We start from the raw sequence: 16,897 nt of genomic DNA, 5'->3' as shown, positions 1-16,897 counted from the left end.
TTCTGCAACATTCGCTTGTTGATGAGACCCTCCTTACCTTTTCTGTTCAGAAGCAATCCTCTGTCGGCAATCTTTCTTCATGTGGTCGAAATTGTGATAGTAATTACACTACACATTTTTCTTCTTAGCAGAATCAGAAGGCTGAGAAGAACTTTTCTGCTGAAAGGACTGAGAGGCCTGATATTTGGTAGCAAAAGCATTTACTGAGGAGGCTGATGAAGCACCGCTACCAAATTGTTATTTCCAACGATCCTGTTGCAGGAGTTTTTCGCATAACACCAGAAACTTCAAATCAACATTAGTGGAGGTAATGTTGAGTGTTTCTATGAAGTGCTCATAAGGTGTTGGTAGACTTTTCATAGTGATGACTACCATATCTTCTTCCTCCATGGTCCAGCCAATGGCTTCGAGCTGATCTTGAATGTCTTTAATATTGTTAATATGTTCCTGTAAAGACATTCGTTCGTCCATCATGATCGAGAACAACTGATTCTTTAGAAAGAAATTTGTTATGAAACCAGCTCACAAAAAGGTAGAAAAGATAGATCAACGCCTTAGAATTCAGCCTCTTCGAAGGGGAACCTCCTTTACATTACATAAATGAATGATTCTTTGATGATACAAATGACAAGACCTCCTTTCTATATATAGGAGTCTAAGGAGTCATAATATAATCAGAGTCGACATAACAATAATAATGTAAGGGCACAATAATAAAAATGGTGGGCTTCTATGGGGCACAATAGTAACAATATGGGGACTACATGGGTACAACAATATAATAAGGGGGTTGTACTAATAACAATAAGGGGTTACACTAGTAGTATAGGGGCCTAACATACCCCTCTCCTTCAAAAAGTTTTGTCCTCAATGCTTGAGTAGTTCTTGATGCTTGTGTAGAATATTTTTGTCCTCCCATGTGGAATCTTCAGCGGGTAAGTTCTTCCACTTTATGAGATAATCTGAAATTGATTGATTTTTTAACTGTCGGGTTCTTGTTTCTGTGACTGCTCCAGGTTCCAATATGATTTTTCCTTCCTCTTCAAGTTCTGGAAATATTGTTTGAATTTGAATCTTTTGCAACTTTTGAATGAGTGGCCACACTTCTTCATCCTTCTTCCATTCATCCCTTGCTTCGTTTATCCAATCTAGTTGAATAATAGAAATAGCACAAAACAATGCTTCCACATCCTCATCCTTTCTTGAGAATGCATATGCAACAAAAAATTTCTTCCCTTTTCTATAGATGATGTCAATCTCATAACCCAATATATTTGTGACCCATTTTTTCTGTTCTTCTATAGATAATATTTGTTCTAAAAAATATTTAAGACTATCATGATCCATTTTTACCTTGAAGTTTCGTCCCATTCAGTAAGGTCACCATTTCTTAAGTGCATGTAGTATTTCCAACATTTCATTCTCATAAATATCTTGCTTGAGATGTAGCAGTAAAAATACCTAATCACCTACATCAAAACATTTTTCACTACAATGTTGATCTACCTGTTGTTTCATTTGATTTTGCACCAAAGTGGCATTATCATTTAAATGTTGGAGAACTTGTTGTTGATGCTCGATGTGATCATTCACTGCTTGAACATTTTTATTCTTGATATGTCCTTCTATCTTGAGAGTTTGAGGAGTGGTAATTTCTTCCAATGCTTTACAAGATATGGTCAGATTCATTTCTTGATGCTCGATGTGATCTTTCACTTCTTGAACATTTTTCTTCTTGATATGTACTTCTATCTTGATAATTTGAGGAGTGGTAATTCCGGCCAATGCATTACAAGATATGGTTAGATTCATTTCTTCTTTCTCGATGTGATCTTTCACTTCTTGAACCATTTTCTTCTTGATATGTCATTCTATCTTAAGAGTTTTAGGAGTGGTAATTCTTGCCAATGCTTTACAAGATATGGTCGGATTCATTTCTTCTTTCTCTAGGGTTGGTTCCTGGTGTATATACTCTTCTTTTGATGCTTCTTGATCCTTTTCTTCCTCCTCTTCATAATCTATGTAAAATAATTTCTTCTCAGCACACTTATGACCTTTAGTGCATTTGCTATCACAATTGTAACAAAGCCCCTTTTCACTTTTCTCTTCCAATTGTTGTGGTGTAACCCTTGTAGGTTGTGGAAGGCTAGGAGAAGCAACACTTCCATTATATAGTTGTGAGGGGTAGACTTCCTTGTTGCCGTAATTTTACTTTCCACTATGTAACAAAGCTTTTTTACTCTTTCCAATTGTTGTGGTGTTGCTCTAAAGAAGGTGTTGCTCTTTGTATCCTCATAATGTGCTATCATTTTCTCCGTGAAAATTGACCATGTAACTAGTTGTTTATGAGAACAAAGTCCTTTATACCATAAACATTGATCTGGTTCTAAGTATGAAGATGCAATACATACCTTTTGTAACAATGGTACACCATGTAGATCAAAATATTGCTCCATCTGAATTATCCAATTTACCTGATCCTTGCCATCAAACTTCCTCATATCGCCTTTTCTTGATTTTAGGAGCTCAATTTTAAAACGACTATAACTCTGTAATTGCGGTTCTTCCAGTTCTGAAATTGCGACCTGCAGTAGCCCTCTATGTCCTCTTTCCAATGCCACCAGTTTAATCCAAATTGGATTCTCCAAGGAAGAGTTATGCCAAATCTCCCACGGTGACCTAATTGTAGACTAGTTCAATAGAGTGAACTTGTACGACATGCCACGTGTCCCTATTTCGACCTTTGGCTCTAAAAAATATATACAAGAAACTACAGTCCGTCTTCTTTCTGTACCTTCTTACGAAATTTCAATCCAATGCTCAGAGAGAAAGTTATGATGATTTTCCCTAGGTCACCTATTTGGAATGTAATTCAGGAGTCTGCAAAAAGACCAACTTCCTTAGATCATATCTCCGCAAATATAGCGTGAAAAGCTCTAAAATTCGGACCCTAGGTTCAGTGCGCTTTCGTCTCAAATGGGTTTTTTTCGCTTCTTAAATGTCGCAGAAAAAAGTTATAGCAAAAATTCCATGATGACCTATTTGGAGCAAAGAAACCCTAGAATCCAAAGCTCTGATACCAAATGTTATGAAACCAACTCACAAAAAGATAGAAAAGATAGATCAATGCCTTAGAATTCAGCCTCTTCGATGGGGCAACCTCCTTTACATTACATAAATGAATGATTCATTGATGATACAAATGACAAGACCTCCTTTCTATATATAGGAGTCTAAGGAGTCATAATATAATCAGAGCCGACATAACAATAATAATGTAAGGGCACAATAATAACAATAGTGGGCTTCTATGGGGCACAATAGTAACAATATGGGGACTACATGGGTACAACAATATATAAGGGGGTTGTACTAATAACAATAAGGGGTTACACTAGTAGTATAGGGGCCTAACAAAAGCTCTGCTCTTGTCGGATGTCTCGTGCAATTCCTTCAAATGTTGCCAGATTTCGGCAACTGTCTTGCCGAAAGGAATCTGCGATAACTAATCATCAGTCACAAAGAGTTTGAGAAGCATAACAACCTCTCGATTTCGATCATCAACCTTATCTTGATCTCCACCAGGTGTACCAAGACTAAGTTCTTTGCCCAAGACGAACTGGTCAAGATGCCTATATTCAAAAATGGTCAACATTCTTTGTTTCCAGATGTTATAATTGTTGCCATTAAAGCGTTGATTGCCTTCCAACATCAGATTGGTTAGCAAGGCCATCTGCATGTTTCCCAAGACACAGAAAACAAAAAAGGAGTCTGGCATGGATTTCAATGCAGATGCTGGCTGATCCAGACAAAATATAACAGGTGCTGGAAACAAAATTCAAATCTGCTGACTCGAAAATCGAAGCACGGAAAATGATGCATCCAGAAAATTATGACGACTACCCAGTTGAGATATCACAAAACCCACATCAAATTTGTAATCGAAAAAAAATTCAATAAATGAAAAAAGTAAAATACCTTGGTAAAAAAAACGAGCCACGAAAAAAATCACCGCAATAATGGACGGATTCTCGAGCTGGAGCCACCGGAATTAGAATTTCTGCTTAATCGTTTCTTCTACGATTTCAAATCTATTTCATATCACTCTACTGGCTCTGATTCTGAGTGGAAATTCATGATCAACATTCACATTGGTCAAGTGGGGATTCAGGTCGAGAATTCGTGTTGGAAGCTCTACTGCCTTGAGCATGGAATCCATCCCAATGATATGATGCCCAATGATACGACTGTGGGTGTTGGAGACGATGCATTCAACACTTTTTTTCAGTGAGACAGGAGCTGACAAACACGTGCCAAGAGCTATGTTCGTAGATCTGGAATCCACGGTCATTGACGAGGTTTGAACAGGGGCATTCAGAATGAGAAAATGGTCCTACCAGGCCTCAGCTAATTCGGGGGGTTTTCTGGAGATGCGGTGGTCGTCGCTTCCAGATGGTAATTCTGTGCAGTCGTGCAGAGCTACGATGGCCTCAGCTACGCTCGCGATGTCTGAGAACTCGATCATCTCAGGCTTGCCTACCGTCAAATCTCCAGCGACCACAAATCAACTTTCAATACCCACTGAACAGTTCAAGATGCATGGCAACAGTCAGTCCGCGAACAAATCAAACACCATCTGTTATGACACCCAGTAAACAACCACGATTTTTCAGACTCCACGAAATTTTTCAAACAAAAAAAAAATCCGAAAAAAAAAATATAACCTAGCTCTGATACCATAAAACAGTGCGAAAACACGCATATGGATTTCAAGGAATGAATTGAATTAATTACAATGAGCAATGAAGCTCAATAAATAATACAAATGTATTTACAGAAACAACAAGTTTCTACTAAGAAAATAGAAACAAGAAGTTTCTAATAAGAACCTGCTAAATAAGATCAAAGATGAGCATTAAACACTAAAATGGAGCATTATTCTAATAAACATTGCACTAAAAGTGCAACAAATGTAAGTGTGTTCAAAGAGAAGTGATCAATTTCTCTAGGTACATAAGAAATTTTTTCATAATTGGCAGGTTCATGATGTGCTTTCATTTCAAATGGTTAGTCCAATTTCACAATTGTGATAATAAATCTAATTTCTAAAAAAAAGATATTCACATGTAAACAATTTCCTCCATTTATGTTTGAATCATAGCATTTTATAAAGATGAAGAAATATTATTTGCGAATGATTGATGATTCCTGCAAAACAATCTTCAGTCAAAAATTCATCAATCGATCCTGCGGATAAAGCACCTTTATAGTTCTTCTTTTTTTCCTGCGTCATACTTGAAAACATAACATTAGACAAAACCAATGACAAATTTTAAGCATGATTTCAACAATGTAAAAATTCAACCTTAAAAAAATTCGATTTGCAATTAAGTTTAGTTAAGGTGAGCTATTACGCTTTTATTCAATTTCTTTTGTCTCGTGTTTTTTCTTCTTTTGTTCCTTGATTTGACGGGTGTGTAAGGGAATCAATAATTTTTTTCAATTTGCTTCAATCACGCAATAAATTTCTCAACAAAATTTTTTGATAATTTTCCATGGCAATTTTCTTAAAAGAAACAATAAAACTAATGAAATATTTACAAAATTAAAAAGTGAAATATAAAAACAAAACATTAAACATACTAATCACAAAACATAACATATATAAAACAAAAGTACAAACATTATAAAAAATACTTCTTTAAAAAAATGAAAATAAAAACAAACATTATACAAAACATAACATATAAAAAACATATGTACAAATCTATAAACAATAAAATAACATTATATACATAAAATATTAAAACACAAAAAAAAACACACTAAAACATATAATGTTAAAAATAAATCATTATCCATAAATGTTACAAACAAGAACACATATAAAATTTTATTTTAAAAAAACACTATGTAATAAAAACATATAACAAACAAAAAAGCAACCTAATAAAAACAAAATTTTCCATGTTAAAAAAACATTTTCTGTGTACTCGGCACGAGCAAGATACCAAATGGATCAAGGATTTTATGCGATGTCTGTGGCAGCCAATCCATGGATTTAGGTGAAGAAAATTACAACTCTGATTTTTCAAACCACCATAACATCCGAAATCGGATCTGATCCTTGCATGGCGCAACTATTGTCTGTGAATTTAATTGAAAATCCATTTTTCTCACGCATTCTTGCGAATAAGGCTCCAGAGAACCCTGAAAATCTCTCAAACGATTACGAATTTGAGAAAATCCCTATTGGGTAATATGACTAACTCCGTTCTGAAGAAAGCCCACGTTTTCGTTTTTTGAAATTCGTTCTCATTTGGCCATAAAACGTGTTTTGAAATGACGGGTCAAAACTGCTACACATTTCTGGCAAATGCTGAGGTAACTGTTGGGTGAAGTTCGTTTTCTTATTGTCTGCAGTCCAGAATTGAAAAAGGTTACACAGATCCCATGAAGTGAGTCCATTAAAAAGGAGATAATTGAAAAGCCTTCAAGACTCCAAGAAAACATTGTTTTTTATCGTGCATCTCTTGACACTGAGGTATGATGCTTGATTGATTGTGCATCTCTTGACAGCGAGGTATGATCCTTGATTGTTTGAGCATTGCGCAACTGATCTACAACGTTCAAATACTGTTGTTGCCCCCATCCCAGTGCCTATAAACATCGATATAACTCCAAACCTGTAGTCTTTTCCATGTCGTTTCATTTCATGCAGTAAGGTTGCTACACAACGAGCCCCTGTTGCTCCAAGGGGATGACCGAGGGCAATAGCTCCTCCATTCACATTTACTTTTTCGGGGTCTAGTTCTAATTTCTTTCTACAACATGTAAATTGTGAGGCAAATGCCTCATTTATCTCAAATAGATCAATATCATCAATTTCTAGCCTAGTTGCCTTCACATATGCTTATTTGGGCAAGATTTGGATAATGGTAGTAGTTGTTATTAACTCAAGATGGATTGCTTGTGATATGAATCAAATCAGGCTCTGATGTAGAAACGAACCGTTTCTGCGACTTTACAAGAACGAATCAGGATGGGAATCATTTGAATCGTTGATGTGCTAGATATGCAGCAAATTAGATCAATTTCAAAGCAAAAAAAATTCTTTTATGATGAATTTTGGAATTTTATTTTTAACCTAATGCAATTTTTTTTTCTTTATAGGTCGCATGAGAACCTAAATTGTCAATTTCTCAATTCTCTTAAAAAAAGAATTGATAATTTTTATTAAAAGATTACATTTCCCTTATTCAAAAACATGATTGTTTTATTATTTAAAATCAAAACATGATTTTTATATTGAAAATATTTTTGTGAGGTTAGTGAAAATGTAAGAAAAATAAATAAAAATCTAAATATTTTAAAGTCTAAAAACTTAAAAAAATGCAATCAAGAACTTCAAAAAAATGCAATCAAGCTTGATTTATTTTTCCTAACTTATCTACTTTAAAGAAATTCTTTTTCTTTTTCTTTTTTTTAATTTTTAAGTATTTGAATGTTTCCAATGGAGCCATTTACGGATTAAACTTTCTTAAATGTTCATATCCAAATTTGTGAAATGTACCTGATTGTGTATGCGAACATGAGAAATCGTTTTAACCTTTAGATTTGCTGCAAAGATCTCTTGAAGAATGGATGAATGTAGTGTTGCAACCGCTTTTCGATACCATTCCTCAATGTAGTCTTTGTGCTCCAAAGAATATTTGATTTACATTCTAGATATTTCATCCATAAATGGTTCGTATCAATTTTTTTTATATTTTTTTTTATAAAAATGATATGCAGCTAAAAGATTCATGCATCTACATGCTTTCATATACATCTAGAAAAAAATCGAAAAATGAACTCTAGATTGAAAGCTAGTTCCTATGCCCACTTCCCTAGCAACGACACCAAAATGTTGAGGCAAATTAATTACCTATCATTTAATTGTCAACTCAGGGGTTTCATAAAACTTGCAAAGTGTGCATGCATTGTATATTTTAGAAATTAACTTCCAATTTAGATCAATCTAACTACAAAACCAAATAATGAAAAACCAAATTCACCTATTCTAATTCAATAATCAATTCGAAAGAAATTATAGTACAATTATCATACAATGCATGGAATTGAAATCTTAATCTTTCAGACTTGCAGGAATTGAAATCTTAATCTACCACATTTGCAGGAATTGAAATTGAATTAAATGAAATCTACTCTAGGGGATCATGTGTGCATTATCAAATCAGGATCATATGAAATGAATAATCAAAACTACATAACATGAAATGAAAGCAAAAACAACGATTTTTAACCTCTAGATATGAAAGAAAATAAAAACAATCGCTCTTAACCTCTAGATATGAAAGCAAATAAAAACAATCACTCTTAACCTCACACAAGAAAATATATGAAAGAAAATAAAAACAATCACTCTTAACCTCTCACACATTGAAATATATGAAAGAAATAAATCTTAACATGAAAGTAATAAATCTTAATCTGTGAAAAACAATAAATCTCACACATTGTAGGTGGTCAATCCAAAAGCATGAGAGATGGCAAGTTTAAAGGCTCTGAGTGCAAGCATTACTAATCAAGGTGAACATCGCTAATGAGCATGGTGCTAAATCTAAATTCCATTCAAAACATAAGTAATATTAACTTTCCACCCGAGTATCTCCAACTTTACAAATGCCTTTGAAAGGAGAAGGCTCTCCTATTTATACAAGAACATAAGAAGCTACCTCATTAATGGAGGTCCATTATTCTCTCCCTAGATCCCTAGAAAATCTCATAGAGTTACAACTCAAATAGGTAATGATGAGACACATATCCTCTTTGAACTTTATCCAAATATTCTTCCATATCTTGAAGGGAACTCGAATTTAAGCATTGGAGACCACATAAGGGTGCCTTGGAAACTTCCAAATGACCTACACATGTCATGAAACTCAAGCCACTTTTAAGTATTAGCAAGTATATGTCATTTTTCTAAGTTTTAACCATAAATTCACTTAAAATATTAGAAATCATTAGCTTTTGGAAAACACAAAGGTAACCCAATGTAATCATGAAAATGGAGGCTAATGAAAGATATGGCTATGGAGTTGCGGCATGTGAGTGAAATGGTGGCGATAAAGGTGAAAGTGGATGATATTTTGAAGACATTTTGGAGACTCCAAATACCCCCCAACTGACATTATTGCATGTCCTCATGCAATCTACTACATTTCTTAATCATGATTTGCTTTTGAATGAGTCTGCCTTATATCAATTGTCCTTAAACTTTGCATTTGACAACTTCATTTCTTTTCGCAAAGTATTCCTTGTCATACATTGAATTGCAACATGTTTGGTTGGTTCTTGTGTGACAACCAAATCTTAATTGGTATTGGTTATTGTGTATCAATACCTTGTTTCTTTTTGTTGCAACAAGATTCATCGAACATATTTAATAATGCATCTCTAAATTAGCCATTAAATATGCTCATCATTTAGTCTCTTATTTGCAAACCACATAACTTTTGAACCATAATGAAATCATAATTGATTAGGACAAGTATGTTAGGATGAAATGAAGTAATATGGATGTGATAATAAATGGATGTCCCTTCCCCCCCAACTAAAGTGTTTACGGTTTTTTTTCAAATGAGAAAGGAAATATGGGGAAGTATTTTCCAAAAATTATAATTTCAATATTCAAGGAACTCTATGACTAAAATCTAGAAAATAACATACCTTTACTTACCTAGGAAGTGGAAAAATTGTGCATATGTAGAGAAGTTATAGCTGTTGCTGGATCATGGAATAGAATGTAGAATTTGATCTGCTTCTTGGTTGCATAAATGGTGGATGGGGTGGTGAAAGTGGATTCCTTATTTCTACTGCTAAATCTATTGTATCTGTAGCAAAATGCTGAAATGATATAGCCTTCACTTGCTACAAAACTCGATGGTACAACTCTAGTCATGCGAATAAATGTGTTGTTGTCGAGCATGAAGAGAAGTCATTAGATTATTGTCCATTGATGAATTTTGTTAACCAATGCGAGGCAAACTCGCCATTAATGTCAACGAGTGCCAAGGTACCTAAGTACATCTTGCAAAGTGTGAATAGATGAGCTATTGTCGAGCCACTTATAAGATCCAATGATCAAGGGACATTGATGTATTCCCATGATTGTTGGCAAGAGAACTTGTCATTGATGCATACAAGCCTCAACGTACTAATAAGGACTCTAGCCTTGAACCTAGATAATGTGCTGATATCGATAGGCCAAGACTTGTTAGAAGGGAGGCATTAATGAATCCCCCATCATCTAACACAAGTATGTAATAATGATTTTGGAAGGACTATGAATGAAAATTTTCGCAGTGGATCAAGGTTTATTTAATGGAAAGGAAATTGACAAGAGGGTAAATAAGTGAACGGAAAGTTAAAGGAAAAATCATCATGTAAGCGAGCTGAGTGTCTTTATGAATGGGTTAATGAATGGAAATTATGGAAACCGTAATGGAAAATGTAAATGGAAAGATGTGAAGGAAACATGCAACTCTTTGAAAGGAAAATGGTGATAACGTTTAGCAAAAATGCTTGGATAGCTTGTGAGTTTGGAGAGGAAAAATGATGGCATTTATGGATGATAGAAATGGATTTAATTGGTTCCCGTATCTTGAAATTGATGCTAGAAAAGAAATCATGCACAAATTGGTCTCCTTCAATTCTTCGATTGTCCTAGAACCTGAAAACAAACATCGCACTAATAGTGCAACAAGCTTAAGTGTGTTCAAAGAGAAGTGATCAATTTCTTTAGGTACATACGAAAAATTTGCATAGTTGACAAGTTCATGACGTGTTTTCATTTCAAGTGGTTAGCCCAATTTCATAATTGCGATAATAAATCCAATTTCTAAAAAAAGGACGATATGCCCAGGTAAACAATTTCCTCCATTTATGTTTGAATCATAACATTTCTTAAAGGTAAAGAAATATTATTTGCAAATGCTTGATGATTCTTGAAAAACAATCTTCGATCAAAAATTCATCAATCGATCATTCGGATAAAGTGCCTTTATAGTTCTTCTTTTTTTTTCCTGCATCATGCTTGAAAACATAACATTAGACAAAACTAATGACAAATTTTAAGCATGATTTTGACAATGTAAAGATTCAACCTTAACAAAATCCAATTTGCAATTAAGTTTAGTTAAGGTGAGCTATTTCGCTTTTATTCAATTGCTTTCGTCTCGTGGTTTTTTTTTCTTCTGTTTCTTGCTTCGCCAGGTGTGTAAGTGAATCAACAATTTTTCTCAATTTGCTTCAATCACGCAATAAATTTTTCAACAATTTTCCATGGCAATTTTCTTAAAAGAAACAATAAAACTAATGAAATATTTACAAATTTAAAAAGCGAAATATAAAAGTAAAACATTAAACTAATCACAAAACATAACATATATAAAATAAAATTACAAACACTATAAAGAATACTTCTTCGAAAAAAAATTAAAAGATGAAAATAAAAACAAACTTTATACAAAACATATATATATATATATATATATAACATGTACAAACCTGTAAACAATTACATAACTTTATATACATAAAAAAAAAAAAAAAAGTAACAAATCATTATCCATAAATGTTACAAACAAAAACACATAAAATTTTATTTAAAAAAAAAAACACCACGTAATAAAAACATATAACAAACAAAAAAACAACCTAATAAAAACGAAATTTTCCATGTAAAAAAAAAACGTTTTATGTGTACCGGCAGGAGCGAGATACCAAATGGAACAAGGATTTTATTTGAAGCCTGTGGCAGCCAATCCATGGATTTAGGTGAAGAAAATCAAAACTCTGATTTTTCAAACCACCATAGCATCCAAAATCGGATCTCATCCTTGCATGGCCGCAACAATTGTTTGTGCATTTAATTGAAAATCTGTTTTTCTCACACAATCTAGCAAATAAGGCTCTAGAGAACCCTGAAAATCTCTCAAATGGTTATGAATTTGAGAAAATACATCTTGAGCAAAATAATTAAGCTCGTTCTGAAGAAAACCCACGTTTTATTTTTTTGAAATTCGTTTTCATTTTACCATAAAATGTGTTTTAAAATGATGGGTCAAAACTGCTACGCATTTCTGGCAAACGCTGAGGTAACTGTTGGGTGAAGTTTGTTTTTTTTTTATTATCTGCAGTTTAGAATTGAAAAAGGTTAAACAAATCCCATGAAGTGAGTCCATTAAAATGGAGATAATTGAAAAGCCTTCAAGACTCCAATAAAACATTGTTTGTTATCGTGCATCTCTTGACAATAAGGTATGATCCTTGATTGGTCATGCATCTCTTGACATCGAGGTATGATCCTTGATTGAACGAGCATTACACAATTGATCTACAACATTGCCACGTTTGAATATTGTTGTTGCGCCCATCCCAGTGCCTATATGCATCGATATAACTCCATGCCTGCAGTATTTTCCACGACGTTTCATTTCATGCAGTAAGGTTGCTACACAATGAGCCCCTGTTGCTCTAAGGGGATGACTGAGGACAATAGCTCCTCCATTCACATTTACTTTTTCGGGATCTAGTTCCAAGGTTGCTACACAACGAGCCCTTGTTTCTCCAAGGGGATGACCGAGGACAATAGCTCCTCTATTCACATTTACTTTTTCAGGGTCTAGTTCCAATTTATGTCTACAATATGTAAATTGTGAGGCAAATGCCTCATTTATCTCAAATAGATCAATATCATCAATTTCTAGCCCATTTGCCTTCACATATGCTTATTTGGGCAAGATCTACATAATGGTAGTAGTTGTTATTAACTCAAGATGGAATGCTTGTGATAAGAATCAAATCAGGCTCAGCTGTAGAAACGAACCGTTTCTACAGCTTCTCAAGAATTAATCAAAATGGGAATCATGTGAATCATTGATGCGCTAGATATGCAGAGAATTAGATCAATTTCAAAGCAAGATTTTTTCTTTTATGATGAATTTTGGATTTTGATTTTTAAGCTAATGCAATTTTTTTTTCTTTACAGGTCGCATGAGAGACTAAATTGTCAATTTCTCAATTCTCTTAAAAAAGAATTGATAATCTTTATTAAAAAATTACATTTCCCTTATTCTTTTTTTTGTAGGTAAGCACCCACGGGGGATTTGAACCAATGACCGACTGCAAGGAGTTCCTTAATAGTGCACCCATTCACTGTCAATCCAAAGCCCCGTGGACAAACATTTCCCTTATTTAAAAAATTGTTTTTTTATTGTTTAAAATCAAAACATGATTTATTTATTGAAAATATTTTTGTGAGGTTAGTGAAAACGTAAGAAAAATAAATAAAAATCTCAAGATTTTAAAGTCTAAAAACTTTTAAAAAATGCAATCAAGAATTTAAAAAAATGCAATCAAGCTTGATTTTATTTTTCCTAACTTATCTACTTGAAAGAAATTCTTTTTTATTTTTTATTTTTAAGTATATGAATGTTTCCAATGGAGCCATTTACGGATTAAACTTTCTAAAATGTTCATATCCAAATTTGCGAAATGTACCTAATTGTGTATGAAGACATGAGAAATTTGCCGCAAAGATCTCTTGAAGAACGGATGTGTTGACACGTAATCGTAGGGATTGGGTGAACAACTGTAATTAATGTAAATAACTAATAGAGAAGATAGAGAGTCATCGGGAACCAAACAGTCATTCCCTCTTGTATATAATGATGAACAACCTGAATGAATAATATAGAGTTTTGATTTGAGGAGTTACCTCCTAGTCTGACATGGTATCAGAGCAGGCACCATTTTTTGGCTTCCCTTCTAATTTGTAACTCCTATTCTGTTTTGCCTCTGTTTTGCATATTTTGCAGACTGACATCTCTGTCAAAACCCTATGAAATCTCATTCATTGTTGTTGTGTCAAATGGTTCATTGAAGTCGAAGGTGCTGTAGTAACTTGGATTTCCTCCCTTGGGCCAGATAGCAAACGCTATAGACCTGCATATATAAATATCATCGGGTCCGCTTTTAATCGCATATCGCAAGTCTCCTTGCCCTAATCAATACTGCTGCATGTTTGCGATGCAATCATACCCTTCATTAAACTTTTCACATCAGGACTTTTTCACCATATATCTTTTTCATATTCACATGGTGATGTCGTAACCCGCTCAGACACAGTTCCCAAGGTTTAACTTTATCGGGTTCGCTCTCCACCATTGATTTCCATCCCAGGATCCGATGGCTAACATTGATTTTGGGTGGCCTACATGCATGGGGGTTACCCGCCCAAAAAGTGTTTTCTCTCTCCACCATTGATCAACACTCCCACAATCCGATGGTCTACAACGATTTTGGGTGGCCTACATGCACGAGAGTTACCCGCCCGAAATGAGCGGTTTTTCTCTCTCCTCTAGTTGCTATGTGTCATCCATTCAATGGAATCGGGCACTCTCCTCTAAATACTACTTACCATTTTTCATCCGCTCGAAATCTCGCTTATCGCTTTAAAACCGCCCTTAGTCTTGGTTAACACCCCGACTTGATTCGCTTCCAATGACCATTGATCTTCTACCATCGATGGCTCCACGACTCGGCTTCCGATGACCGTTGATTCCTTTCCGCTTGAACGAAATCTCATCTCCGTTGTTCATCTCTTAACACCGTTCATCTCTCTGTCGTTCATCTCTTAAACGTCAAACTCTAGTATACGGGTGAAAGAAGGCGATACCAAGTTGAATGTTGTTGGTATAACAATATGCATTCAATCATATCTATTGTGGGAATAGTTCTCACTGGCAAGGAGAACTATCTTGAGTGGTCCTGGAAGATAAAACACACTCTCATTTTTAATGAGCTATGGAAAGGAGTGTGTGTTGGAGAAGGAGACGAAGCACCAGAACAACCTACCTCAGACAAGGAGCTCACAATTTGGGAAAATAAGAACATTAAGGCTTATGTGTTGATTGCCACATCCATAAGCAAAGAGGTGAGTCGACATATTTTGCCATTTTCAAATGCTTTCGAAGCCTTACAAAAACTGAAGGAACTCTATGACTCACACTCTTCACTTGAAGTTGTTCAACTCATGATTAAACTCTTCACCCTTAAATTACAAAATAATGATCCTTTTGCTCTTACATCTGAAGTAATATCTATAATGCATGATATCAAAGTCACTAAGGTTGAATTGGATATTCCTCTAATCGCTTTTCTCAAGGCACTTTATCCTACTTACTCCAATTATATTGAGTCATTGCAAGCAAATGGAAATCTCAAAGATATTACCTTTGACTCCCTTGTGAAAAAATTTGTTGAAAGAGAGAAAGAATTTGGGAAGAAGACAGCCCCTGAATCTTCTGAAGAGGCTATGTGCCTTGCTCATAAAGAAAATAATCTTGCCCACGATTCTTCCAAAGGAAGAGGTGGTCAAAGGGAAGAGGAAGATATTTCAGAGGCAGGGGGGCAGATACTCTCAAGGAGAAAAGTCAGATTTGCACTGCATACGTTGCAAAAGAGATGGATCACATGATGTCTCCACATGCAAGCTACCTTGGGACAAAATTGAGCAGTAAAGAAACCAACCCAAAGGTAAAACTAATGACAAAGACAAAGGTAAAGCACCTGAATTCGCTCACTATGTTGTGGCACAATGTAATATTGGAGTAAATGAAGACTTATTTAATGCTTCACTTGCTTCTTCGAAAAATGATTGGTTGCTTGATTCAGGAGCAACTTGCCACATGACTTTTAGAAGAATTTACTGACAATGTTGATGGAGCAGTATACTTTTCAAACCAATCAAAACTCAAGCCATCAGGGCTTGGCACAATCAGGCTTAAATTGTCTGGTCTTCCAGACTTTCTTCTACATCATGTTCTATATCTCCCACAGCTGAGGAGAAACTTGTTGTCCTTGGTCCACATCCGCTAGCAAGGTCACTCCATTCATATGTTTGATGGCAAGATTGAGCTGAGAAAAGCATCTGACCACCCACTTGTCATGACGGGGATAGAAGAAGAAAGGCTTCTCAAGCTGCACGGTACCTCTGCTCATGCACAACATTTCTCATACAATTCTCATTATGAAGAAGGTACATTTCCATCAAGTTTATTATGGCATGCTAGATTTGGACACTTGAACTATGACAACCTCCACTTGTTGAAGAAAAATGATGTTACTGGTTTTCCTATAATTCCTAGGAAACTTAAGCAATGTGATGCTTGCGTTCTAGGAAAGCATAGCAAACAGTCTTTTCATGATTCACATTCAAGAGCACATATAAAACTTGAACTCATTCATTCAGATTTATGTGGTCCAATGCCTGTTCCTTCTGCAAATGGAAATAAATATATGATGACATTTATTGATGACTACACCAGAATGTGTTGGGTTTATTTATTGAAGAACAAATCTGATGCTTTTCAAACATTCAAGAACTTTCATACATGGATTGAAAATGATGCACAATCTCATATTGGTTGTTTTCACAATAATAATGGAAAACAATACACTTCAAATGAATTTGAAAACTATCTTCGCCAACATGGGATCAAACATCAAACAATTGTGCCTTATAATCCCCAATGGAAAGGTGTAGCTGAAAGAATGAATAGGACAATCTTAAATATGGTACGCTCCATGTTGTTCTTCAAAAATGTAAAAATGATGTTTTGGGCTGATGCAGTTCTATGTGATGTATATATAAAGAATAGATGTCCATCTAATGCTATTAGAAACAAGACTCCTTATGAAATGTGGTATGGGCACATTCCTTTGGTAAAGCATCTCAGGGTCTTTGGGTCCACCTATTATGCCTTGATACCAAAGGTACATAGAAACAAACTTGGTGCAAGAAGTCGTAAGTGTATCTTCCTAGGGTATT

Source organism: Pinus tabuliformis, chromosome 2_1 (assembly GCF_031772625.1).
Source record: "Pinus tabuliformis cultivar Carrire ecotype Pingquan chromosome 2_1, CPIR1, whole genome shotgun sequence".
Lineage (NCBI taxonomy): Eukaryota > Viridiplantae > Streptophyta > Pinopsida > Pinales > Pinaceae > Pinus > Pinus tabuliformis.
Note: the sequence above shows the minus strand (reverse complement) of the source record.